Source organism: Rosa chinensis, chromosome 6, assembly GCF_002994745.2.
Source record: "Rosa chinensis cultivar Old Blush chromosome 6, RchiOBHm-V2, whole genome shotgun sequence".
Taxonomy (NCBI): Eukaryota; Viridiplantae; Streptophyta; class Magnoliopsida; order Rosales; family Rosaceae; genus Rosa; species Rosa chinensis.
Window position 1 is genome coordinate 23,260,899 of NC_037093.1, and position 25,966 is coordinate 23,286,864.

At 39.4% G+C, this 25,966-nt stretch overlaps 1 long non-coding RNA gene, 1 other non-coding gene and 1 pseudogene across 2 annotated transcripts; 2 read left to right on the plus strand and 1 right to left on the minus strand.

Annotated features, from left to right (window-relative positions):
* Positions 1 to 10,685: 10,685 nt before the first annotated feature.
* On the plus strand, positions 10,686 to 10,758 carry TRNAE-CUC. Its single transcript has one exon. It is a non-coding gene; the product is annotated as a tRNA-Glu (tRNA).
* Positions 10,759 to 11,528: 770 nt separating this feature from the next.
* On the minus strand, positions 11,529 to 12,277 carry LOC112170010. The gene is made up of 2 exons (XR_002924972.2): positions 11,962 to 12,277; positions 11,529 to 11,564 (listed from the first exon to the last, which is right to left on the minus strand). It is a non-coding gene; the product is annotated as an uncharacterized LOC112170010 (long non-coding RNA).
* A 429-nt stretch (positions 12,278 to 12,706) lies between these two features.
* Positions 12,707 to 18,124, plus strand: LOC112171079 (annotated as a pseudogene).
* The last annotated feature ends 7,842 nt before the right edge of the window (positions 18,125 to 25,966 follow it).

Sequence of the window (25,966 nt, forward strand, 5' to 3'; positions counted from 1 at the left end):
CTTCACGATTCGAGACGAACATGTAGACATCTCCCCCTAATGTCTGTGCCTCCCCCTGATGACTACGATCATGGGAGTTCAGATAATTTCCTCAAGCCAATTCTTGCCACATGTTTCTTGAACGTGGATTTGGGCAATGACTTAGTAAACAAGTCTGCCGCATTGTCCTCATATCTAACCTGGTTTACTTTGATCTTGAGGTACTTCTGTTGTTGCTGATTGTAAAAGAATTTGGGCGATATATGCTTGGTGTTGTCGCCTTTGATGTAGCATTGCTTCATTTGTTCAATGCAAGTAGCATTATCCTCATAAATGCTCGTTGGCTCATCTGTGGTAGACTTCAAACCACAATTGCTTCGAACATGCGTAACTATGGATCGAAGCCATATACATTCACGAACTGCTTCGTGAAGAGCAATAATCTCTGCATGATTCGAAGAGGTAGCGACTAAGGTCTGCTTTGTAGACCTCCAAGATATCGCGGTCTTTCCCATGGTGAAAACATAACCAGTTTGGGAGCGACCTTTGTGTGGGTCAGAGAGATACCCAGCATCAGCAAAACCTTCCAAAACACTTATATCATTTTGGGTTGGGGAGAGGGAACGCAGTCCACCATGTGTAGCGTCCCTGGCACTTGATGGGTCCGAATCCATCATCTCTCTATAGGGATAGAACAAGCCCATATCAATCGTACCACTTAGGTATCGAAAGATATTTTTAACACCAGTCCAATGGCGTCGTGTTGGTGCAGAGCTATATCTAGCTAGCAAGTTCACTGTGAATGAGATATCAGGTCTTGTGCATTGTGCTAAGTACAAAAATGCGCCTATTGCACTTAGATAGGGTACTTCTGCCTCTAGTACTTCTTCGTCGTCATCTTTTGGACGGAATGGATCATTCTTTGGATCAAGACTATGGACGACCATTGGGGTGCTTGAAGGCTTAATCTTATCAGTGTTGAAACGCCTAAGCATCTTTTGGGTATAAGCTGATTGATGAATCAGGATACCATCTCTACGGTGCTCGAGTTCTAAACCGAGGCAAAACCGTGTTTTCCCAAGATCTTTCATCTCAAACTCGGATTTCGAGTGTTAAGCGGTTTCCCTTAACTCTTTAAGGGTGCCAATTATGTTCATGCCATCAACATAAACCGCTACTATTGCAAATCCGGAACTTGCCCTTTTTATGAACACACATGGGCATAGTTCATTGTTGACATATCCCTTCCCAATCAAGTAGTCACTTAGAAGGTTATACCACATCCGTCCGGATTGTTTCAATCCATATAGTGAGCGTTTCAATCTAATCGCAGACGCGCTCCGTGGTCTAGAGCCACTTGATTTGGGTAACTGAATTCCATTTGGAATCTCCATGTATATTTCTATATCTAGATCCCCATATAGATACGCAGTAACCACATCCATAAGCTGCATGTTCAGTTTTTCAGAAACTACCAAACTGACAAGGTAGTGGAACGTAATGACGTCCATTACAGGAGAATAGGTCTCCTCGTAGTCGATTCCAGGGCGTTGTGAGAAGCCTTGAGCCACAAGGCGAGCTTTATATCTTACAATCTCGTTTTTCTCATTACACTTTCTAACGAATACCCATTTGTGATTAACTGGTTTGGTGTTAGGCAGTATTGGTACAATTTTGCCAAATACCTTTCTTTTCGCTAGAGAATCAAGTTTTGCCTAGATCGCATCTTTCCATTTTGGCCAATCAGCTCTACGTTGGCATTCATCAACGGAGCGTGGTTCGATGTCATCGGTCTCAATAATCTCACGCGCCACTGAATACGCGAATACATCATCAATGATGATGGAGTTTCTTTCCCACGTCCCATGTACACTAGTGTAATTTACAGAGATCTCTACGTTCTCATGGATAGGTTTTGACATCGAGGCGTCCCCTAATGATGTCTCTTGGACATAACCGTAATCCGGAACATTCTCATGGGACGAATTTTGAGTATCGATGATCAAAGGATTTATCTATGCCTCATTTGCTTTCTTTCTAGGGTGAGTATCCTTCGAACCAATTGGTCTACCGCGCTTCCTTGCGGGACCTGCGGCCATAGATGCCACATCATTGCCATGTTGGGCAATGGCGCCATCCCCTGATGTCACAGGAGTGGCGTGATGTCCAGTATTTGAGACATCGATCCTTGCAGGCACGTTTGCAGCAGGTATGTGTGATCTCGTCACTTTGGCAACATCATAAAACGCATCAGGTAGAGTGTCTGCTACATTCTGGAGCTCGATTATTCTTCGCACTTCAAGTTCGGACTGTGCGGTACGGGGATCGAGATGAGACATAGTGGGGACAGACCACGACAATTCCTATCGTTCCTGTTGAACATCTGTGTTCTTATCTCCCCCTAACGATGGGAAGTCTGTCTTATCAAAGTGACAATCCACAAATCTAGCGGTAAAGAGATCGCCAGTCAAGGGTTCAAGATAGCGGACAATAGTTAGAGATTCAAAGCCAACATAGATGCCCATTCGTCGTTGTGGACCCATCTTAGTACGCTGTGGGGGCGTAATAGGCACATAGATGGTACACCCAAAAATGCGTAAATGCGAGATATCAGGCTCGTATCCAGTCACTAGCTGTAACGCAGAGTAAGATTGGGTTGCAGTGGGTCGTAGATGAATGAGTGTCGCTGCATGCATGCATATCCCCAAGCAGAAACAGGGAGATTGGTGCGCATAACCAATGTCCGCACTATCATTTGTAGTCATTTGATAGCGGCTTCTGCGAGACCATTTTGGGTATGAACATGGGGAACAGGATGTTCTACATCAATCCCCAGTGACATGCAATAGTCATCGAACGTTTTCGATGTAAACTCTCCAGCATTATCAAGTCGAATCGAGTTAATACGATGGTCAGGGTAGTGAGCCCGTAGACGGATAATCTCGGCGAGGAGTTTAGCATACGCAGCATTTCGAGTGGACAATAGCGCGACATGTGACCAGCGTGTCGACGCATCAACCAATACCATAAAGTATTTAAAAAGTCTGCATGATGGTTGAATTGGTCCACAGATATCCCCTTGGATTCTCTGTAAGAACGGAATGAGTATTTTTGGATCCTTTGCGTAGGACGGTCTCCGTCCTAATTTCCTGAAGGAACAGGCTTTGTAAAATGAGCGAGGGGCCTTAGAAGCAACCAATGAGGATTTTGGTTGGGCCTGAGCGTCTGTAGCGCTATTAGAAGCAAAGTGTGTGACTACATCTCCCATTATGGCGTTAGAGCCATGGAAATTGGTTTGTGTGGCGTCATGGCCACCAGAAGGAGCAACCATGGCGTCATGCGCATGGTTGGCGCCATTTATGGTGTCATCACTAGGGACAGGGGCGGCCTTTTGGCTGCCCAAGATAGCAGCAGCGCCAGAAGCTGCAATTTTCGCGGTCTTGCTAAGTCCTGGAATCAATTTTTGATTCTTGCTTCTTCTCACTCTGAAAAAGGGATGCCCGTGTGAAGTCTTAAGTATACGGAGCATCATATCACGACCAGGATGTCCTAGTCGGTCATGCCAAAGTCAATATGTGTCTGAATCCAAGAGATCTTCTCTTATGACATTATTGGATTCAATTGGTCGAATTGTAGTGACATAAAATCCACTAGATTGACACATAAGCTTCTCTAAGATGCGCTTCCGTCCGCAATCATTAGAGGTAATGCAAAGGAATTCTATTCCGTTCTCATTATGAGTTTCCGCATGGAATCCGTTGGCTCTAATATCTTTAAAGCTTAATAAGGTTCGATTTGCGTTAGGAGCATAGAGAGCTTCAGTGACTTTAATCAAGGTGCCATTGGGCAAAAGGAATTAGGCCATTCCATGTCCTTGAACTAAACTTGATGGCCTAGCCATCGTAGTCACAGATGAATATGTAGGCAACATCTCTAAGAATAATTGCCTATGTCGTAGAATGGTGTGCGTAGTCGCACTATCCGCAAGACATTGAAGTTCATCCATTCCTAAAAGAAAAGCTCGTAATTAAAAGGAGTCATAAAGAAAAGAACTCAACTTTTATTAATAAGCCAAACGGAATTACATCATCGTTTCTCTTAACCAAAGAAAATCTAATCCAATAAACTAGTCAATGCAAAACAATGGAAGTCGTCTAACTCCTTTCGGTAATTCCAATGCAAATGTGACAAGGTAAGTAGAGAGATGTAGGTGGAGCAAAGCTCGCTTAAGTACCACTTATCTCAAAACCTTTCTAGACATCACTTTTACATTGAGTACGCCTACTTTGAAGAAAGACTAATATCATTGGCATCTACTACAAAAGTAATATGGCAATTGCCTACATCTCTTGGAAAATAAAAAGACTTAATCAAAATCGCCAGTTTCTGGGTCTTGATCCTTGTAGTCTTCCACCCTTAGATCGAGATCTCCATCTTGATCTTCTTGTTCCATGTAATTTGCCTCCCTTGCTTCACGATACATCTTGTATGTGTTGGCAACGTTCTGGGATGCAGTACACTTCCTTGCCCAATGTCTACTTGATCCACATCGAAGACAAACATCTTTGCTCCCTTGATCGAGATGCTTTTGGTGCATGTGTTAGACGACTATTATTCTTGGTGGCGTCACCACCATAGCCTGAGGCTCCGCCTCTCTCTCTCTTCACACGTTGACCTCCACGGTTCCGTGCACGCCTCTCTTGGCAATTTCCTTCCTCTTTAGGGTGAGAATATGGACCAGAGCGTCCAGAATTGTCCCTACTCTTAGGGTTCGCTCCTTGTGTCCTCCTTTGGGGGCACGACTATAGTTAGACTCCGGAATAGACTTAGTTCCCACGGGTCTAGCATTATAGTTCTTCACAAGTATGTTGTCGTGCTTTTCAGCTACATTCATGGCGCCAATAAGCTCATGAAACCTCGTGATATGTCCTGATTTCACATCAATCCGATAATTCTTTGAAATCATCAGGGCAGAGACGGGGAAGGTAGAGAGAGTCTTCTCAATCAACATCGTATCAGTTATGGCTTGGCCACAAAACTCCATCAGAGACTTGATACGAAGAGCTTCCAAGTTATAATCAAGCACAGACTTGAAATCACAGAAGCGGAGGCTATGCCATCGCACTTCTAAATCAGGAAGCAGGGAGTCACGAACATTGCCAAATCGCTGCTCAAGTTCAACCCATAGCTTTCTTGGGTCTTCCTCATTGAGGTATTCACTTTGGAGCATGTCATTCATGTGCCTTGTCATGAGAATGATGGCTTTAGCTTGATTTGCTTCAAAAGCAGTAGCTTGCTCAATGGAGAGCACGTTCTGACTAGGCTCTTGGATGGCTTCCAGAAGTCCATCAGCCTTAAGATGTTGGCGCACATCTCGGACCTACCTATGGTATCCTACGCCAGTTGTCTCTAGTGGAATAAAGTTCAACTTGTTCAGGTAACTCATCCTGAAAAACAACACAAGATTAGGGTTAGTTTCGGAGCGAAAAAGGGCTACCACGAAAAGCTATTAAATTTCTGAGCGTAGTCGCTTCCAAGAAATTATGGATTTTCTTAGCGTAGTCGCTTCTAAGAAAATCCGATTCCAAGAGGGGTTTTGGATTAGATCGAAACAACGATGTATGTGGTCGATCGTTTTCTTCTCAACAAACTCTAAGTTTGGAGGACTTTACAAGCTCCAAGCTTGGAGTGAGCACGAACCCCCACAGTTCGGCTTTTGGTCTCCCCTATAAAGAAGAAAGGGGGGTAGAAGAAGGGATGTTGGAAGTCCCCGAGAAAAGAAGACTAAATTAAAAAAAAATTCAAAAACGGGAACTTTTAGAAAAAAATACCTTAAAAAGTGGCCGGAAAACTTGATCGGAAAGTTGGCCGGAAAAATGTCGCCTGAAAAGTGTTGACCGGCGTTGACCGGGGGTGTTGACGTGGCAGTCTGGATGATGACGTGGCAGCTGACTGGACACCTGCGTGTATGCTGACGTGGCAGGGATGTTCTGAGGCTTGGCGACTTGGAGGCTCGGCTGATTCACGTGGGCTCCGCTGGGGCCTGCTGCAAGTGGGCTCGACTGTGGGCTTCAGCAGTTGGGCTTGGGCTGCACAGGTTTCCTTTTTTTTTTTTTTTTTCCTTTCTGCCGGTTCTGCTGCAAGTGAACTCCGGTGGCCGGTTCGGTTGAATTTTGGCCGGTTCTGGTGGTGATTTTTCAGATTCCGGATTCTGGGGACGAGGTGCAGCTACTGACAAAAGGTGGCAGTGAAGAGTGGACGGGAAGATGGCGAACTGCACAAGAAATCTTTGGATTTTTCTTGGGAGGCCGGTTTGAACACTTCCGGTGCCCGGTTCAGGTTGATTCCAGCCTGTTTTGGGGGTGGTGCCGCCGGTTCTCGGTTCCTGGGATTGAGAGCTTCAAGGTAGGTGGCGGTGGTTTCTGATATTCGAAGGTTATGAATTTAGGGTTTCAGGGTTAGGGCTCGTGCTGATAACGTGTTTTAGAGAATCAGAAATTGAGAGAAATTTGCTGTGTATTCTCATTGATAATAGGGGCCTCTTTATATAGAGGATTACAATGCATAGAGTTAGAATCATACAAGGAAAGAGAATCTCTAGATTCTTCTAATTGAACCCTATTACCACTAGGTCAAGTAACCTAGAGTTTGGATTAAACACAAAATAGAGATATCCTTAAACAGTCATTTTGTTTTTACTGATTCTCAAGATAAGGGAAAAAATTTATTATGAAACAAACGTGGATCTACACACGTACATCAAGACCCTTTTCTCTTATTACCAGAAGAAGATTGACAGTAACCAATAACCATGATTAAGACATCGTCAGAAATAGGGGAACTTGCTCTGTTACTATTATGGTCATATCTATACGAGTTCAAGATATTTGATAAAGACATTTTCATGCTGTTATTGGTTTACACCCACTGGAACAAATATTCTGGGATATGGTGGTATAGCCATGGGTCAAAATCTAATTAATGTACCCGCATGAAATAATACCTTGTTGCATACATATAATCACCGGAACTATTTTTACCCCAATATTAGTGCAAAACTCCGGCCTCATAAAATAGGATATTAACCCTATAAACTTTTTTTTCTTTTTTCTATTTTGGCCGGACGTTATTGGCTCCTTTAAACAATATCATCTTATCTCCTCATTACATCTTGAATGGTGGCATTTACGTAATAAATGTGAAAAAGACGACCCATTACGTACCAGAAAGTATCTAAATAGAGAGAGCTTGATCCAGATGGTGTGATTCACTCTTTGTTGTCAGAACCTGAAATCTAGCTTCCAACAAGCAAAGCAAGAATAGCAAATTAGGTGATTTAAATGAGATGTTATTTTAGTATGAGATGGAAGGGGGCACCCCTTTGGGGTCCAAACAGGAAGCGGTATCTCAACACGTTTTTTAACACAAACTCTCTAGTGGATATTGGCTTTAAGGGTCAGCGGTTCACTTGGGCCCTAACTGAAGGAGACTCCATTGTTTTACAAGAACGTCTTGACCGTTGTTTGGTGGATGAAGAATGGTTATTAAACTGGGAAACCTGTCTTACACATCTAACACGAATTAGATCAGATCATAATCCAATTCTAATGTGCACCAATCCCACTAAGCTGAAACACAAGGCGGGTTTCGAGTTTGAATCTTTTTGGGCAGATGAAGAGGAGGTGGGCCCTATAATTGAGGAGAGTTGGGTTGTCAACTCGTCTTATACAAGTGTCAAGAATTGGACTTCAAATCTAGACAGATGCAAGACTTGTCTTCACATCTGGAGCAATAACAAATTTCCCATATGCAATAAAGATGAGATTAGAAGATGTCTTGAGGATCTGGAGGTGCTCCAACTGCAGCACCCTTTTGACACCTCAAAACAACAATTGGAACTGTCCAATAAATTGAGGAATTTGTGGCTTCGGGAAGATAAGTTTTGGCACCAACGATTGAGAGTTAATTGGCTGAAAACGGGGGATACTAATTCCAAGTTCTTCTACTTGTCCACCATACAGAGAAGGCAAAGGAACCGTATTCTAAAAATTCAAAATGAAGCGGAGGAGTGGATCGTTGGTGAGAGGCTCATTAGGGGTGGATTTGAAGCTCAGTTTAAAAAGGTTTTTACCAGCTCCGGATCCAGGACATGGGGAAAACTTTTGATGGCACTTCTGCCAGTGTTTAGAATGATGTGAATGCTGCTCTATTAGCACAGTTCACCTTAGAGGAAGTTAAAAATGCTACCTATCAACTTGGGGCTCTAAAAGCCCCAGGACCAGACGGCTTTCCTGGGCTCTTTTACCACAAGTATTGGAGGATAGTTAAGGAAGTGGTTTGGTAAGCTTCTAAGGACTTCCGTAATGGGTGTGAGAGGCTCAAGGAACTAAATAAGACACACATTGTTCTTATTCCAAAGGTTCCAAACCCGGAAAAAACAACTCAATTTCGGCCAATAAGCTTGTGCAACAACTCCTACAAGATTCTCTCAAAGTTACTCGCAAATCGGCTGAAGCAATTCCTTCCTGATTTAATCTCCACAAACCAGAACACCTTTGTTCCGGAAAGGCAGATACAGGATAACATATTGTTAGCACATGAATCATATCATTATCTAAGGCTGAAACGTGAAGGTGAGAACAATGAAATGGGCCTAAAGTTAGATTTGAACAAGGCAAATGATCGGGTTGAATGAGATTTTTCGGAGGCTGCATTATTGGGGTTTGGCTTTGCTATAGACTGGGTAAATCTTATTATGGCTTGTGTCACGACGGTTTCTTTCTCCATTGTCTTAAATGGCAACCTGGGAAACTTTTTCCTCCCAAGTAGGGGGCTCCGACAAGGAGATCCCCTCTCCCCTTACCTGTTTCTCATTGTCAGTGAAGTCCTCTCCTTGCGGTTAACAAAGGCTGTTAGTGACAAGTCTCTCTTAGGCATTAAGCTTTGCAGAGGCTGCCCCTTTTTTTCTCACCTATTCTTTGCAGACGATGCTCTTTTCTTTCTTAAGGCTACTTTGTTGAATTGCTGGAATCTCAAGATAATACTCAATGAGTATTGCATAGCCTTAGGATAGATGATAAATACTGAAAAATCCAGTATTTTCTTTACCCCAAACACCTCCCAGCAAATGTCCAGATTAATTTGTGAGCTCCTTGGTTTTGGTGAAGTGGATAACCCGGGGATTTACTTAGGATTACCTACAGTTTAGGGTAGGTCAAAGAAAGAGGCGTTGGTGTATATTAAAGATCGGGTGAATAGAAAATGTTTACAAACCAATTGAAATAAAATGTTTCTGTTTGAACATAACCGAGTACTGAATCAGCATCGATTTCTACGCCGGATCACCAAGGACGACCTCAGAGTAATCATCCAAGAGGGGGATGTTGAAACTGATGTAAGTCTTTCAATGAAGGGGCTCATTTAATGTATTATTAGGGGGCAATAGACAGATTATTGCCCCCTGTAATATGGTTATTTAGGGAAATTTACTTTAATCTTGTTCACTTATACAGTTCTTATGGAAAATCAAATGACACAATTGCAGGTGATCAGTGTTTATATTAACTTGTTGAAATTTGATGCCGCAAAGCAAAATGCGCGAGTGGGATTTCTCACTATAGACGCAGGGGTAAGTAATCTAAACCAAGCATATTGAGTTTTCTGTTTATTAAAGAGCAGTAGTGTGTAAAAGGGGTGAAAAGGGAGGGCTTTTGGTTGGTTTACTGGTTGTCAATAGACAGATTATTTCCCCCCAATAATGTATTGACTGTAAGTTATTATTCGTTGAAATTATGTCTTTGATAGCTGTTACATTTGTTTGTGTTTATTCAGTGAAAATGAAGTGTACTATGTTGGTCTATTGGGGGGCAGTAGACATATTATTGCCCCCCAGTAATGTGATTTTTTGGAGTCAGTAATGGCTTATTACCCCATAGTTTTCAGTTTTAACTTGAATTAACTTGGTTATGTTGTCTATATAGTACTATGCTACAAAGTATGAGCAAAACAATGAAAAGGATGTGAATACTAGACAGTATGAGTGTGGTGTCGAGACAATGTTGTATGAACCTCTGTGGTCAAACTTTCGTTTCAAAAAGGTGCTAGTATCAATTCACCACAGTACAAGCATGCACTACACTTTGCTGGTAATCAACAATGAAAAAAGGAGCTTCACTCATATGAATTCAATGAGGCCAGCAATCGATGAATTAACCAATGAGGAGAAGTACCACCTGAATGCAGCAAGAGTGGCATGTAATCATTTCACAGTGCTTGTTTATGTTTTTCATACTGTTTAGCATGCTTTTGAAGAACTAAACTTTTATAGCTGCCAAAAAACAGGTAAAGCACATCAGGAAGTTCATACATGCTGTGAACTTGACTAAGATGAGAATCCCGGGTGATAGCTAAGATCCAGAGGTCACTCGAGAAAAATCATATGTGTAGTAATGTATAGACTGGTTGCACTAACCAGAAGATTCTGAGGTTTTTCACAAACAGTTCGAAAGACTATCGAAATAAGCTGCTCCCATAATAGTCATACTTGATTTCCGAGAAAGGATGGGTTTTTATGTTAATGTAGCAAGGCTATAAGTCAGAATGAGTAACACACGCATCATTGTCGGGGTTTATGATTGCATGTAGATATCAAACTTTTTTTCCTTCTGCCGAGCTATCTATATAAAGCTGAACAAGTTGTTAACATATCCGTTGTAGTCTAGTTGGTCAGGATACTCGGCTCTCACCCGAGAGACCCGGGTTCAAGTCCCGGCAACGGAACTTTTTCTATTTCACAGTCTACACCTTTCTCAGTGGTGTGTTGAATCTTTTTTTTTCCTTCTTGCCCCCAAAAAACCAGAAAATTTCTGGTTTATTGTAGTTCCTCCTCATACTTCCTTCTCTCTCTTTTTTTGTCCCTATAACAGGATGGCAGATATCCACTCAACGCTCATAAAAACCAACTGGAAGGAGTTGGGGGGGATTGATTCGAAATTAGAACCTCGTTAACCATTGAACTACAGGCCGCTAAACAATCTCAAGAATCATTGTTGGTACGACACAACTAAAAAGATAAGTCAGATAATTTCTGCAACCAACTGCAATTGTGTCTAAATCACTTGATACTACATCTGGGAGTAGAGAACACAAACAATATATATATATATATATATATATATATATATATATATATATATATATATATATATATATATAGCAAAGTGCTGGAACAGACATTTATAAAACGTCCGTTTGCTACTTTGGCAAGCAAATAAATACTTTGGGAATATTCACAACCCTAGGGGAAATAGAGGAAAAAGGGAAAATCTACATACATAACTACGCACAACCAAACATCCTTGAAGGTACCAGGGAGTTATCTCAAACCACATAGACAGCATAAAGTTTTTTTTTTCTTTTTTCTTTTTCATAGGTTTCTGTCTTCTCACTGACTCAGAAATACACCATTTGTGAAGCAGTTATGACTCTGTGTTGCACAAGACCGAGAGAACCTCCGATTCCTCCATTGTAACTCTAACTTGTCAACTTTATTTACAATATCACCTCCGGCGACGTTTTGTCTCCACCTGAAGCACATTATGAATGGAAGTCTAGTAATACTGGTATAACCAAGGAAGGTAAGTTAATATTCAAAACATACATTTTCTCATTGACTATGCTATTATATCTATTAATCATGGTGCACAAAATGCGATTGTTGTGGCAGTGTATAATGAGCTCTTCATATAAATTTTTAATCTCCTGTTTTGGTTTTCTGGGGGAATTAAAAATGCTGATTTTCAAAACTGAAAGTATATATGCTTCGCAAAAGCCTTTCTTGAAATCACTCGATACAATGAGGAGCAAACAGAATATCACAGAAGTTAATAATTCTAATTGCTAGATAGATAAGAAGATCCAAAGTTCTAGATATGCAATGACGAACCTAGATCAATTCATCAAGCACTTCATTTAAAAGTATACCTTTGTATCCAACTGTCTGGAGACAGTATGCGAATTCTCCAACTTCTTTTGTCCCTCGGGAGAACAACCTTCACAAAAAAAGTGGTCAAGTCTTTCAGCTTCCTCTGCACTCATGTCTATACAAGCAGGATGAAAAACCTGAATCAAATATAGTAAAGTAGCTGCATTGGTAATGTGGTACTGGAATGAAGGAAAAATTACACGTGAAAATAAAGAAATGCATATCTGTTAAGAAAAAGAATATATATTCAATCATTCCTCCTGTAATCTTCTTTTACTATCTCTATCAATTCATCACCATAAACATACACACTTAGCAAGAAACCTTCTGTTCAATCAATGTCAACAAAGGGAATTTCAGACAAAACAGACATCACATAAAGACCAAAGCTGTAGAAGGGGAATGCATAAGGCCATGCGTTTTGTAATGCTTTAGTACAGAGTTTATTGATGTTGATTGACTGAAAACAATCTCATGTATTGGTATGCAATGCAATACAATCATAGTTGCCATTGCATTCAAAAGCCCTAACAAAAAAATGATATGGCTGTCTTGATTTTCTATTTTTCGTTTTTCTTAATCCGAAGCATATGAAAACTCCACTTTTCATTTCCCTATAGTGTTGGTCTTTCCTGGATATATGTAATTTAATAGATTAGATTTGATTATATCAGGTTTTCAATTTCAGTACTGGGAGGACCATTCATAAAACATCATTTGACAGTCAAGTTACCACTATGGACCATGCTCACACTGGACAGATCATTTTCTGTGGAGAAGGGACGGTGTGTTATGGCCTATATTCATTTGCATTTTTTTTTTATGAACTTGCATAACTTTTACTGATGTAGTCTATTGGATAATTTGTTGCAGGGGTGTATATATTCTGTCAGTATGAATTCTCACACAGGAGTATTATCCCGCTCTCATCGGCATCAAAGTAGCAGCAGGCAGAAGCCACCTGATGTGAAATTTCAACCAAGCAAAAGTTTGCACGTAAGCAAATAGTGCAATACCATAGGGGTATTCTTGTTTCATATCTCAATCTTTTGCTGGTTGATCCACGTTTTCGATTAGTCAGTGCTTTGAATTGTTAAATTCGTATGCTGACATCAGGCTGTTTGATGCATTAGTGGGCGATGGATTCAACCTCCGAGTCCACTCTCACTTTTGTGTGACGTCGAGAGCTGGACTCCTGGCAGGGTATGTGCAATGCAGCCTCGATTTCGGTTTTCAAGTTTCTTTAATCTTCGTAAATCACTTGAATGTGGAGATTCGGTGTTTTTGATTCCCAGGATGAAATGAGAGAACTAGTAATGCAAGTTTGAAGTTTACTTTGTTAACTGTTTTGCTTGTTGCAGGATGTGCATAGTGGCAGTCAACCTTCATCTCGTACAAGTTTTGGCTCGAGTACTAGTGATAATGACGACCGCCTGTGTCAACGGGGTGAACAGCCTGCATACTCTTTTGTAGGAATGCATTGCATCTTTGATCAGTGCAGAGCCTCGGGTAATCTTTTGTGTTAAGAAGATAAGTGAAGATGTATTTTATTTTTCCAAAGGAAGAACCTCATTAGTTGCTGTGCACAGTTACTGTTTTGAAGTTTGGGCACATGAGCTCAGATCTGCTTGCGTATGGAGCATCAGATGGAACCTTGACAGTATGCACTGTCTCTGATCCTCCTCCAATTCTCAAGCATCTGAATGGTCACTCCAAAGATGTTACAGGTTGGATTGACTGGTATTGTTACCATTATTTTTTCTCTTGTTTTTGCATTGATATATCTGTTTCTAAGTTTCTGGCCTCCACTGATAAGTATATTGGTATGGGCAAAAATTTAGTTGTGATATTCAATGAGACATGGATAAGAAATTAGGCCTTAGCAGTTTGCTACAACTGAACACTCTAGAATGGCTACGATATATTTTTTTTCTTCTTCTCATTTTTGGTTAAACCTATCAACTTGTGGCAGTAAATTAATAATAAGTCAACTGAAAACATTACAAGTGTTCACAGTGCTTCAAATGATTAAACATTAAGCAACTCCAACAGCTTCCCTATAATTTTTGTATTATAGAGAAGCAAAAGTCAAACCTTTAGCCTATTTTTCTTCTCCAACTCCAACAGATTCCCTAGTTTACAGTAATCTATAAAATCTCCATATGCTTCTTTAAAATTTTGGAGTTTGCTGTAAATATAGGGAATTTGGTTTTCTCTCTCCTCACTTTCCCTAAAATAGAGATAGTTATAGGGAATCTGTTGGAGCAAAAGAGGCTTATTTTTCCCTAAAGTAGAGAAAAATTAAAATATGGGGAATCTCTTGGAGTTGCTCTAAGTCCATTATTCTGTAGTGGATGCATATTTCTTTGGTAAGATTTTGCTTCCTGCATCATCATCTCCACTTGGTTATGGGACCAACGCTATTTTCCCTGTAGATTCTAGATAATCCCTGAGTTTATCAATTGGGATTCTGAGTGGCATTGCAACCTATAATGATGAGAAATGATTCCTTATTCTAGTATAAATTTAGACGTGTAATTATGTTAGAAAATGCATTAATTGAAGTCTTAATCTTTCCATTTTTCCTTGCATAGGTCTTTGTTCTAAACACCATGTCTTGTTTATTTTCAGACTTTGATTTCTCGTCAAACAATCAGTACATTGCATCCTCATCGTTGGATAAAACTGTGAGAGTATGGGAGATTTCAAAAGGCCTATGCATAAGAGTAATATATGGAGTTTCTCCACAACTGTGTATTCGTTTTCACCCGGTAAGTGTACACGGACATTAAGAATATCTAGCCCTTCGAACGGCTGCAATCCTTTTCTATGATTAATAACTTATTAAATATACATGCTTAAGTGTTTTGTGTTTCATCATCATTTATGCAATTTGTTTATTTAGCCAAGTTATTAATGAATACTGCCCCCCCCCCCCCCCCCCCCCCCCCCCCCATTAGACTTGAATCCACCATGTTTTCAATCAAGTGCTGTTTTTAGTATTTACAATAATGCCTTTTCCCCTTGACTTTCATTGGATGATTATAATGAAGTTTGTTTACCATTTTTTATGTATATTTTAATCATGATGTGCCATACTGCAATTTTAAGGTCTATTTTTTGCTTTATCTTTCTAATGCAGGTAAATAACAACTTCCTTTCGATCAGTTGGCAATGTAGACAAAGAAATTACGGTAAGGGTTGCATACCTATGCTTGTTGTTTCTTCAGAAAGGAGAACATGTGATTTTTGGTTTAATGGGTCTTCCTAATTTTGTATGGCCTCATATTTACTGGGTCTTCCTAATTTTGTATGGCCTCATATTTTCTTTGATATTGCAGCTCATACTTTAATGTTTAATACTTTTTTATGGACTTAGGTATAGCTGCTTTATGACCCTTTTTGTTTTTTTAATGGACTAGAAAATTTGTTAATATTGGAGTTTCTGTATGTGTGTGCTGAAAGCCTGAAACACCTTTTCTACTTTTGCTTCAAACAAAGGAACTTTTACAATGAGGTAAAGTGGATGAGATGGATATAGTTTTGCTATCTTATTTCCTGAGGAATGCTCTAGAGGGAAGCAATTAGCTTCTTATTATGAAGCTAACTACCCCTTTAGGCCCACTACAGAGTGCTACCATATCCAAACTTTTTGATTTTGTTTCAAAAAACATACTTGTAATAATCAAGCAAATCTAAAATCAGTAAGCCATTTGTTACTACCATAATATTTTCAATGTCGTTCTTTTTTCTTTTTCTTTTTCCTTTTTTTTTGTGAAAGAATTATAATTGTTTAATCACAGCAGTTAGATGATTACATGTTTTCACTTTTGCTCGACTGTTTGAAAGGATAACCTAAAACATGAATGGAACTGGCACGATCAAGAGTACCTGGAGATTGTTTTTGGAAACTACAAGTAATATAGTTATGAACTTATGAGAACTACATAGATGTTTTTTCAAGTACAAAATAGATATATATTCTGTTAGTCATCTGACCTTAATTGATCAAAATTCTTAACATTATGATGTTGTGGTGGTATTATATGTATTGTTATTAACTTATTATCCAGGATCTCAAACTAATATGGAACTGGATTTGTAATGCTTTAAACTACAGAGTTTATTGATGTTGATTGACTGAATACAATCTCATGTATTGGTATGCAATGCAATACAATCATAGTTGGCATTGCATTCAAAAGCCCTAACAAAAAAATGATATGGCTGTCTTGATTTTCTATTTTTCATTTTTCGTTATCCGAAGCATATGAAAACTCCATTTTTCATTTCCCTATAGTGTTGGTCTTTCCTGGATATATGTAATTTAATAGATTAGATTTGATTGGTGGTATTTCTGCAATGATATATCAGGTTTTCAATTTCAGTACTGGGAGGACCATTCATGAAACATCATTTAACAGTCAAGTTACTGCTATGGACCATGCTCACACTGGACAGATCATTTTCTGTGGAGATGGGACGGTGTGTTATGGCCTATATTCATTTGCAGTTTTTTTATTTATTTTTTATTTTTTTATGAACTTGCATAACCTTTTCTGATGTAGACTATTGGATAATTTGTTGCAGGGTGTATATATTCTGTCAGTATGAATTCTCTCACAGGAGTATTATCCCGTTCTCATCGGCATCGAAGTACGTAGCAGCAGGCAGAAATCTCCAGTCACAAATGTGGAGTACCGAAGTTTTTTTCTGTTGGCTCGGGCCGTGTTGCTGACATGTACTCAGGATGGAAGTTTGTCTTTCTTCCGGTTCGGTTGCAGAACTCGACTCTCTCTCTTTTTTTTTTTTTTTAGAGTTATTTTACTTCCATTGTTTTTTTTTTTCAAAAAAAAAATACTGACAAGATGATTGGTTTGTCGTAGTGTTGCACCGGAAATACAAGGTTATTTGACTCTTCGTTGCTCACTCAAATTAACTCCACGAATATACAATATCCGGGCTTCCTTTTGTCCTATGCTTTCCCTTGAAAAAGGAGAATATATAGGTTTGTATATCTATCTCTGTGTCTAATATATAACAAAAAGCAATTTTTTTTCTCTGCGCACTTTTTAAGGCTCTTTCTAGATTGTGGCCTTTTAACTGGTACCTGCACTGTATCATAAGTAAAAGTTTTTCTTCAAGTTCTCTTTAATTTCTAAAGTGCACGGTGAATCTGTACACATCTCCCTGACTTGCAATCTCTTTTTCTTGAGGAAGGGATGTTTGTTTGTTTTGTGACATGTTATATAACTCCCTACTTTATTGGATATAAATGCCAACTGAGCTATTGAAAGTTGTTAGACTAACTATAAACAAGAGCTTCTTCGATTACAGTTTTTATATGCGCTTTGGATGATTGCATTTAAGTGCTTATATTAATTTATCAAGCACGTGCAAGCAAAATCTGACTTAGTAAATTAGGAGTTTAAAATTGTTTGTAACTACTAGAAATAGGTTATGTTGCAGATGTTAAATTTTCAGAGCTACATGATATGGTATACAATTGATGAACATTAGTGGCAAGATTTCAGTTAGCAATCAACTTTATTTTCTCCTGACTTTTGTTATTTTGGGCAATCTTATTTTCTCCTGAATATACGACCAACTACATTAGTGGCAAGATTTCAGCTTGCTAACATTGTCATGCTGTTATGATACCTAGTTGCCGGAAGTGAAGATTCAACTGTAAACTTCTACGACTTAACTCGGCCAAAGCATACATGTGTAAACAAGCTACAGGTTTGTCTTCTTTAGATACAAGATTGGAATGGTTTCCTATTCTCTCATATTTGGCCCAAATGACCGAAATATGTGACTGCAGGGTCATCGATTTCCTGTTATTGGGGTTGCTTGGAACCATGGAGAGAATTTATTAGCATCATCTGATTTCTATGGTACGGTTATTGTATGGAAGAGATCAAAGGCAGGTTAAAACAGACATATACAGAGATACAAGTTTCAATTCATACACGCCTTTGCAGGCTCTTTGCTTAATTCTCTCATTTTTTTGCACAAAATTTGTTCATTACTACAAAGTCCCATGTATTGATTGTTAACTGTATCAGTAAGATAAAGGAGATATAGCGACATTTGTATCATTGTTTGTATCCTTTCACCAATTTATTAAATGATATCAAGTGATCAAAGTTTTGAGATAAACTTTTGTCTACAATAACTTATAACTCGTAACAGTTTTGGGAACAAGATGTGCAGTTGCATCGTTTTATTGCTTTAAGTGTAAAATAGTTGATGGCAGAGAGCTTCAACAGAGAATATTACTTTACAGCAACAATGGTAAGAGTCACGAAATTTTATTTGGAATTTCTTCATGTAGGTTTAAATTGTTTTAGCAAATTACCCATGTAGCCACTTAATATTTTTATTATTTGGAGAATGAGAGTGATTAGCAGCAGGAGCATTGTTAGAGTAAGCAAGGGACATATTAGCAGCAGCAAAGGCCACTTGCATGGCCTCTTTATGAACATTTCTAAGGATTAGATTGTTTCTGAAAAGCCAAATATGATAACAAATAAAAAGGGCCTTGGAGAATAAGTCAGTTGAAGGAGAAAGAGTTATGAGAAGCAATATTCAATTTAGGAAAGAGTGATGCCAGTCAGAAGGATTAAAATGCCAATTAGGTAAACGCCAAATATCTCTAGAAAAGATGATTGATTAATTCTAAATCAGTAGAACAAAAAGACAAGTTAACAATAACATTGATTAAATGAAGGAAGGGTTCCGGTGTATAGAGAGGACCTCGCCGTTTAAGAAGTAACCATAGAAACGATGGAACCCACTATAATCCATTTTTATTTATTACTTTTTTATTTACTATGTGTAAGATCGATCAATATAGATATTTGTGAAGATATAGTCTCTCGTTTTAAGACGACCATGAATAATCTGCCAAGCAAAAACCTTGATTTTAGGGGGTAGAGGGAGTTTCCACATCCTAGTTAGCAGTGTCGATCTTGAATGAGTAGGATAGTTGCTCGCAAGCAAATTAGAGGCTGACTTAATAGGAAACTTTTCATGATCAGTAGGTCCCCAGGCAAAATGATCTTTAAAGTTAAAATGGGAGAGAGGTATAGCAGAAATATGATCAATAACCTGATCAGGTAGAATGCGATGAATTCTATTAGGATTCCAGCGTCTATCCACAATGAAATCTGCAACAATAACATTTAAATCTAGACAGCGTTTAAACTATCCGGAACTAGATTAAAAAAAGAGAAAGGGTACAATTAAAAAGCCCAAAATTAATCTCCTGGCAATTACCAACGGGATATCCCTTGTTGATTAGGAAACCAAGACATAAAAAATAATATAAAAAAGAAACTAAACCGACTAAGCCTTTTTTTTTTTTTTTGTTCAAAACGAAACCGACTAAGCCAATAAATATAAAACATAATGAGAATAAAAAAACAATTCGGGTTTCCCGAGCAATCCCTAACCCATTAGAAGCCCTTTTCTTTTTTTTTTGTTCAAAACGAAACCGACTAAGCCAATAAATATAAAACATAATGAGAATAAAAAACAATTCGGTTTCCCGAGCAATCCCTAACCCATTAGGATTCACCCAACATATATAAATAGGAGAGACCAGAAGTGCTAATTTCCTCACCCAATTCTTTCCGAAATTTCTGAAATTCCTCCTCTCGAGGGCTTCTCTCTAAATTTCCTTTCCGAAATTCCTCCTCTCTGGGGCTTCTCTCCGAATTTCCTTTCCGAAATTCCTCCTCTCTAGGGCATTGGGATGGGTTGTCCGATCGGGTTCAGGTTTCATCCCATAGATGAAGAACTTGTGGGTTACTTTCTCCAGCAAAGGGCCAGGATGGGCAATCAGTTCCACTCGAATGAGGTCTCCGATTATTCGGAGTTTTACGGCCAAGAAGAACCCTGGGTTGTTTGGGACAAGAACGGTGGTTCCAGCGTGGATGATGGAGAGCCTCTCTTTTTCTTCACCAAACGCAAGAAGTTGAACCCCAATGGCAAGCGGTTTGATCGCAAAGTAGGCTCGGGAACTTGGAGCGGGCAGTTTTCGAGAGAGGTTGTGGTCTAGGATAGAGACACCGGATGTCGTATTACCAGGATGAGGAGGGAATTTAGTTACGAGGGTGGCTGTGATCCTGAACAAAACAACTCTTGGTTGATGCATGAGTACGAGTTGTGTGCGCGCCACTGATGTCTTGGTGTTGTGCACCTTGAAGAAGAACCCAAGAAAAGCTAGTAGTGCTCAGACCAATGGTAAGAAGAGGAAGAGGATTGTTGATAATCACACAAATCACGTTTAAATCAATAAACAAATCACGTTTCAATTAAGAAACAAAGCACGAGATAAACTCACATGAATCACGTTTAAATCAATAAAAAATCACACAAATCATGTTTAAATCAATAAACAAATCACGTTTCAATTAAGAAACAAAGCACGAGATAAACTCACACAAATCACATTTAAATCAATAAACAAATCACACAAATCACGTTTAAATCAATAAACAAATCACGTTTCAATTAAGAAACAAAGCACGAGATAAACTCACACGATTCACGTTTCAATCAAGAAACAACTCACACAAATCACCAAAACATATATATTTCACGTAAATATATATATACTTAGTCATCCGCTCAGGAATGCCCACTAATACCAACTATAGTTTACAGTTAATAAATAACTCTCAAAACGATAAGGTATTCCGTTCATTAATGAACCTTGTGAGATTACTCACCTCGAAACTCCCACTGCATCTTCAATACAAAACAAAACAGCCTGACCACCAACTACCCATCCAAGAATACTTCGTCAAGTACCTAAGGAAAGTACAGCCTTGATTCAGTCAATGAAACACAAGGAATAACGTTCGAAACCCTAAAGCGAACCAAAATTCTCAAAGTGACGCCAATCAAGGCGAAACCACATCTGAGACCTCCCAAAGTCTCCGGAATACTTCCACCATCGATATGCCAAAACCACAAGTCGATCGAATGCTCAAATCCTCAAGGATCAAATAAATCGCCCGGTATGAAACCGTAAAAATCATAACAATTTCATACAAACTCCACAAATTGCATATTATATATCGAAACGCTCGTATCGACGAGTAGAAGATATATAATACCAGAAACAGTCCCTTACATGGCCGGAACACCGCTAGAAAGCCGCCACAGGCCCGCCGGGCAAAACTCAATATTTCACAAAACTCCCAACATCAAAGATCTTCATCTAAGCATGCTTGTGAATTTTCATAACTAGCTCGAAGAAAGAAAACAAGCATAAAGGGTCAAAAACTACCTCACAAGCCTTGAATTTTTGCTCAATCTGAGTTGAACCTAAGGCTGCACGCAGATTGGATTGGATCAGTTTTGATTACAAACCGTCTCTATTCCAAAGTAAGCGGTTTAGACATTTTAGACAACCAGTCATCGAAGAAAATAAACTTAATCCGATCCGATCCAATCCAATCCATTTAAAAGATGGTTTGGTTCGGTCGGTAAGGCGGTTTTAACCTATATAGCATTGACGTTTTGTTTACGAAATATTCCTAGTAAAAATACTAAAACTCAATCTCAATTATAAAAATTTAATAATCAAAATCCAAAATAGTTTCAAAATGATTCACTTATTTAGGTTTTAAGCCTTTTGGGTCTACATTTCAATATGGTAGTATATAATTTTGAGAATCAAATTATAATTGGAGATTTATAACTTACTTATAAAAGACTACCCACAAATAAATAAATAAATATATATATATATATATATATTATGTATATAAATTTAAATTTTTTTCCTATTATATTTAATACATACCGGTCGGATCGGGTTTCGCGGTTTAAGTAAAAGAAAAACCGATTTCCACGTAAATTGATCCAAACAAACACCATAGATCGACTCAGACGGCCCCCACAAAGCCAAGAAAGGAAACTTGAAGTCGTACCGTCGCCGGAGCTACGTTTTCCAGTCGGGTCTAAAAACACCAAACTACTCCGCCTTGTTGCACCGCACACGGTGGATATCGCCGCTAGAGGACACCACAGGGACGACCATACGGAAGAGACGAACCAGCTGTCCAAATTTCACGGCCAGAGATCACCAGAGCTGCGAGTTTTGGCCGGGTCGGATCGTCCAGATCCGGGTCGGGTCAGACGGAAAACTTTGATTCTGAAGGTGCAGTCGAGAGAGAAGACAGAAAAAATATTTCCGGAAATGGAAATATGGAATTATGATTTCATTTTCTGATTTTCTCTATTTATACTAAAATGGAAACTTCTTCCGCTAGCCATAACTTTCTCATCTGAACTCCGATTTCCACGTTCCACATGTCTACGAATTCATATCGACGTGCTCTACAACTTTCGTGAAGGAAGTTTTTGGAGAATCCCAACGTATAAAAAGTCAACCTTGAACCACCTTCTAACATCATACTTTCCGAATAGAAATTTGTCCGAAACACATCCGCTCTATCCACGAGCCACGAAACCGTCCAATAACCATAATTTAGATTCTGGAAAATAATTATGAATTTCCGGGGCATCACACGTGTGGTTTTTGTTGGTCTGGCGGGGGGGGGGGGGATCAATAGACACATTATTGCCCCCCAACAATGTAGGAATATGAGAAGATATATGTTGTTTTGTGTGTAATATTGAGAAGTGCAATACTCTGTGAATCCTAGGAAGTGGTGCAATTTTTTATGGTCTATTAGGGGGCAGTAGACACATTATTGCCACCCAATAATGTCTTTATTAGGGGTCAGTAATCTTTTCTTGTTGATTATAAAATGATCATTTTGGTTTTGTTTCTGATAAAGTGCAATACTCTGTGAATCCTAGAAAGTGGTGCAATTTTTGATGGTATATTGGGGGGTGGTAGACACATTATTGCCTCCCAATAATGTCTTCAGTAAGGGTCAAAAAACTTCTCTTGTTGATTTGAAAATGATCATTTTGGTTTTTACTACACAGAATGGCTAGACCGAAATTCACCCTGATGAGTGACTCTAAAGATGTTGTTCGTAGTTCAAAGAGTTCCAATCAAGGAACTGAGACCACATTCGACCAACCGCTGCAAAAAAAATTAGATGAAATCAGAAAGAGGAAGCGGCGATAGGGAGATGAGATTTCATTTGAAGAATCTGCAGAAGAAGACGTCAATGAAGATTCAGAAGAATCGATTGAAGAAGATTCAAAATCAGAAGGCGAACAGACAACGAAGAGATTTGTAATCAAAACCAGACAACAGCCGGAAAGGAAAACAGTTCAAGAAGAAGAGGATTCAGAAGAACAAGAAACAAAAAAGAGGAGAAATGTTAAATTGAAGATGAGTAAAGCAAAGAAGCCAAGAAAAGGGACAAATAAGAAGGAAGTGCAAAAGAAAGGGGTCCAAAAAGCAAAGATTGAGTGGAAGCAGCAGAAGTGCACACTCAGTTCCTTCTGGAGAGTGGTAGATGCACACAAGGATAGAATACCGGAAGAATCAAAGGAAATATTGAGGAGCACGGATTTTGGTGAAATGATCAAATCATTCTGGCAGGAAAAGATAACCGAGATCCAAATCCACAAGCATGAAGCGGACCTGGAGATAATCATGAGGCACTTTGACCGTATAGACAACAAGTGGAAATTTGGTGATGTTGCTATGGAAATAACGGAGGAGGACATCAAGGCCTTGTTTCACTTCCAGCTGAGGGAGAGGTATTCAACGTGAACAAGAGGGTGGTGAGGGAAGAGATGGAAGACTCCCCAATATTTGGCAGCCCTTTGAAGAAGCAGGCTGTCCTCAGAACAAAGGTGCGATTGAAGCTGGTAACTGAGTTGACAAAGCCGGCAAAACAGAAAGACGCTCGAAAGATAGCCGTGCTGATGATCACGTATCTATTCAGCACATTCTTCTTCAGCAGAACCGAAACTTAGATTACATGGGATATGGTCGCTGTATGTGAACGCATTGGGACCATAAACATGTACAACTGGCCAAAGCTGATTCTGGACTTCTTGATGGCAAGGCTACAAAAGTATAGGAGAAACAGTCCATCGATAATGAATGGATGCCTTCTTCTCATCTATTACTGGTTCCTTGAGAAGACCAGGCGAAGACCTGTATACCTGGAAAGCGGCAGGAAACTCCAAGATTCATCCGATCGTCAATAAAGGAAATATTTAACCTGGAGCAGCTATATAGGAATGAGAACTTGGCCGTGGTAAGAAAAACACGATAACATTTTATCCTGTTACATATCTCATTATTTCATCGAACTGACTTATTAAATGTAACAGGATCTAATAAAAGCTGGACCGTGGTCTGCGAAACTTGAACTAGAAGACCTCTAGCTGGGTGATAACGTGCAGCGGTTTGATCGCAAAGTAGGCTCGGGAAAGTAGAGCAGGCAGTTTTCGAGAAAGGTTGTGGCCGAGGATAGAGACACCAGATGTCGTATTACCGGGATGAGGAGGAAATTTAGGTACGAGGGTAGCTGTGATCCTAAACAAAACAACTCTTGGTTGATGCATGAGTACGAGCTGTGTGCCACTGATGTCTTGGTGTTGTGCACCTTGAAGAAGAACCCAAGAAAAGCTAGTAGTGCTCAGACCAATGGTAAGAAGAGGAAGAGGATTGTTGATAATCAACCGAGAAAATTCCGAGAGTCGAGATCATCAGTTGTTGCAAGTTATTGATGAAGATTATCTCTATCCTGAGTTATATCCTGATAATGGGCCTCTGTTTTCTATGGAGGAACTTCTTGCACCAAGTCCTCTAAATGTTCCGGATCCTCTTCCACACTTGGAGTCGAATGAGTCTCAGTCTCAGGATCAATCATATGTCAGCACTAATGATCAATTTCAGGATCATTCATATGAAGACAATAGCTTCATGAGTTTCCTATCCGCTGAATTTCAACAACAGTTAGGCGCAGACAACAACTGCAGCTTTGTATCCAGTGATCAATACTTGGACTGCAATGACTTAACATGGTAGACTATGTTAAACAGCGACAAGCGTAGCCAGTGACCCTTCCAATGTGGGATCTTTCCTCTCTAACACGCCCCCTCACGTGCAACCTAGCTCTAGGTATGCACGTGGAATTAATTGACAAACCCGAATCCACATTGAAAATCAGGTCACAAGTCCCACATTAGAGACTTGACCAATCACATAACAATCCAAGGCCCACATCAGACACTTGGCAATAATCCAATCGGAAACTTCCGATGGCCAATTTAATGAACCCAAACTAGGTCCATGATTGGAGAGGAGATTAGTGAATCAATTAATGAATGAACCCATATCCGGGTCCATGATGACGACGAATTGGAGAGAGACCCGCTCTGATACCATGTTAAACAGCGACAAGCGTGGCCCGTGGCCCACCATTGTACTGATATTGTCCCAACTTAACCACCCGATAGGTGTTGGGTTTTAAACATAAAAGGCCTCGGTACAATTGGGTGAGATCCACCCACTTATAAGTTAGGTTTTATTTGTCACTTTTCCAATGTGGGATCTTTCCTCTCCAACAGACTACTGATCATAGGTGTCATATAGGCTAAATCAGAGAATGAGAGATTCATGAGAGTTTAATTTGTAAATGTACTGCTGTGTGCAGGGTTGTTTGTAAATTTTATGTTAATTCAATGAAAATTCAAAGGACTTTTGTTGTTATATCAATTAAATCTCAATTTCTTACCCTTCAAGTTGTATTTCATTTTCTTCTTTTTCTTGTGATAACTGACTTGTTTTGAAAAGCCTTATATTGAGTATAGGGTTGCAGAGCCAGACCAAAAAAGAAAAGAACATAGGGTTGCAGGGTAAACGTACATGTCATTTCTTTTAATTTCGAAATCTGAGCAGCAAATTGCTTTTCTATAATTCTAATTTTACTGAAATATTGGATAATTGAATGGATTCATGGGCGGATCTAAGTAGCGGCTTGGGCGGGCTGGAGCCCGTCCGAGATTTTTAGGCGTAAAAAAAAAATTAGATGCATACTTTAATTG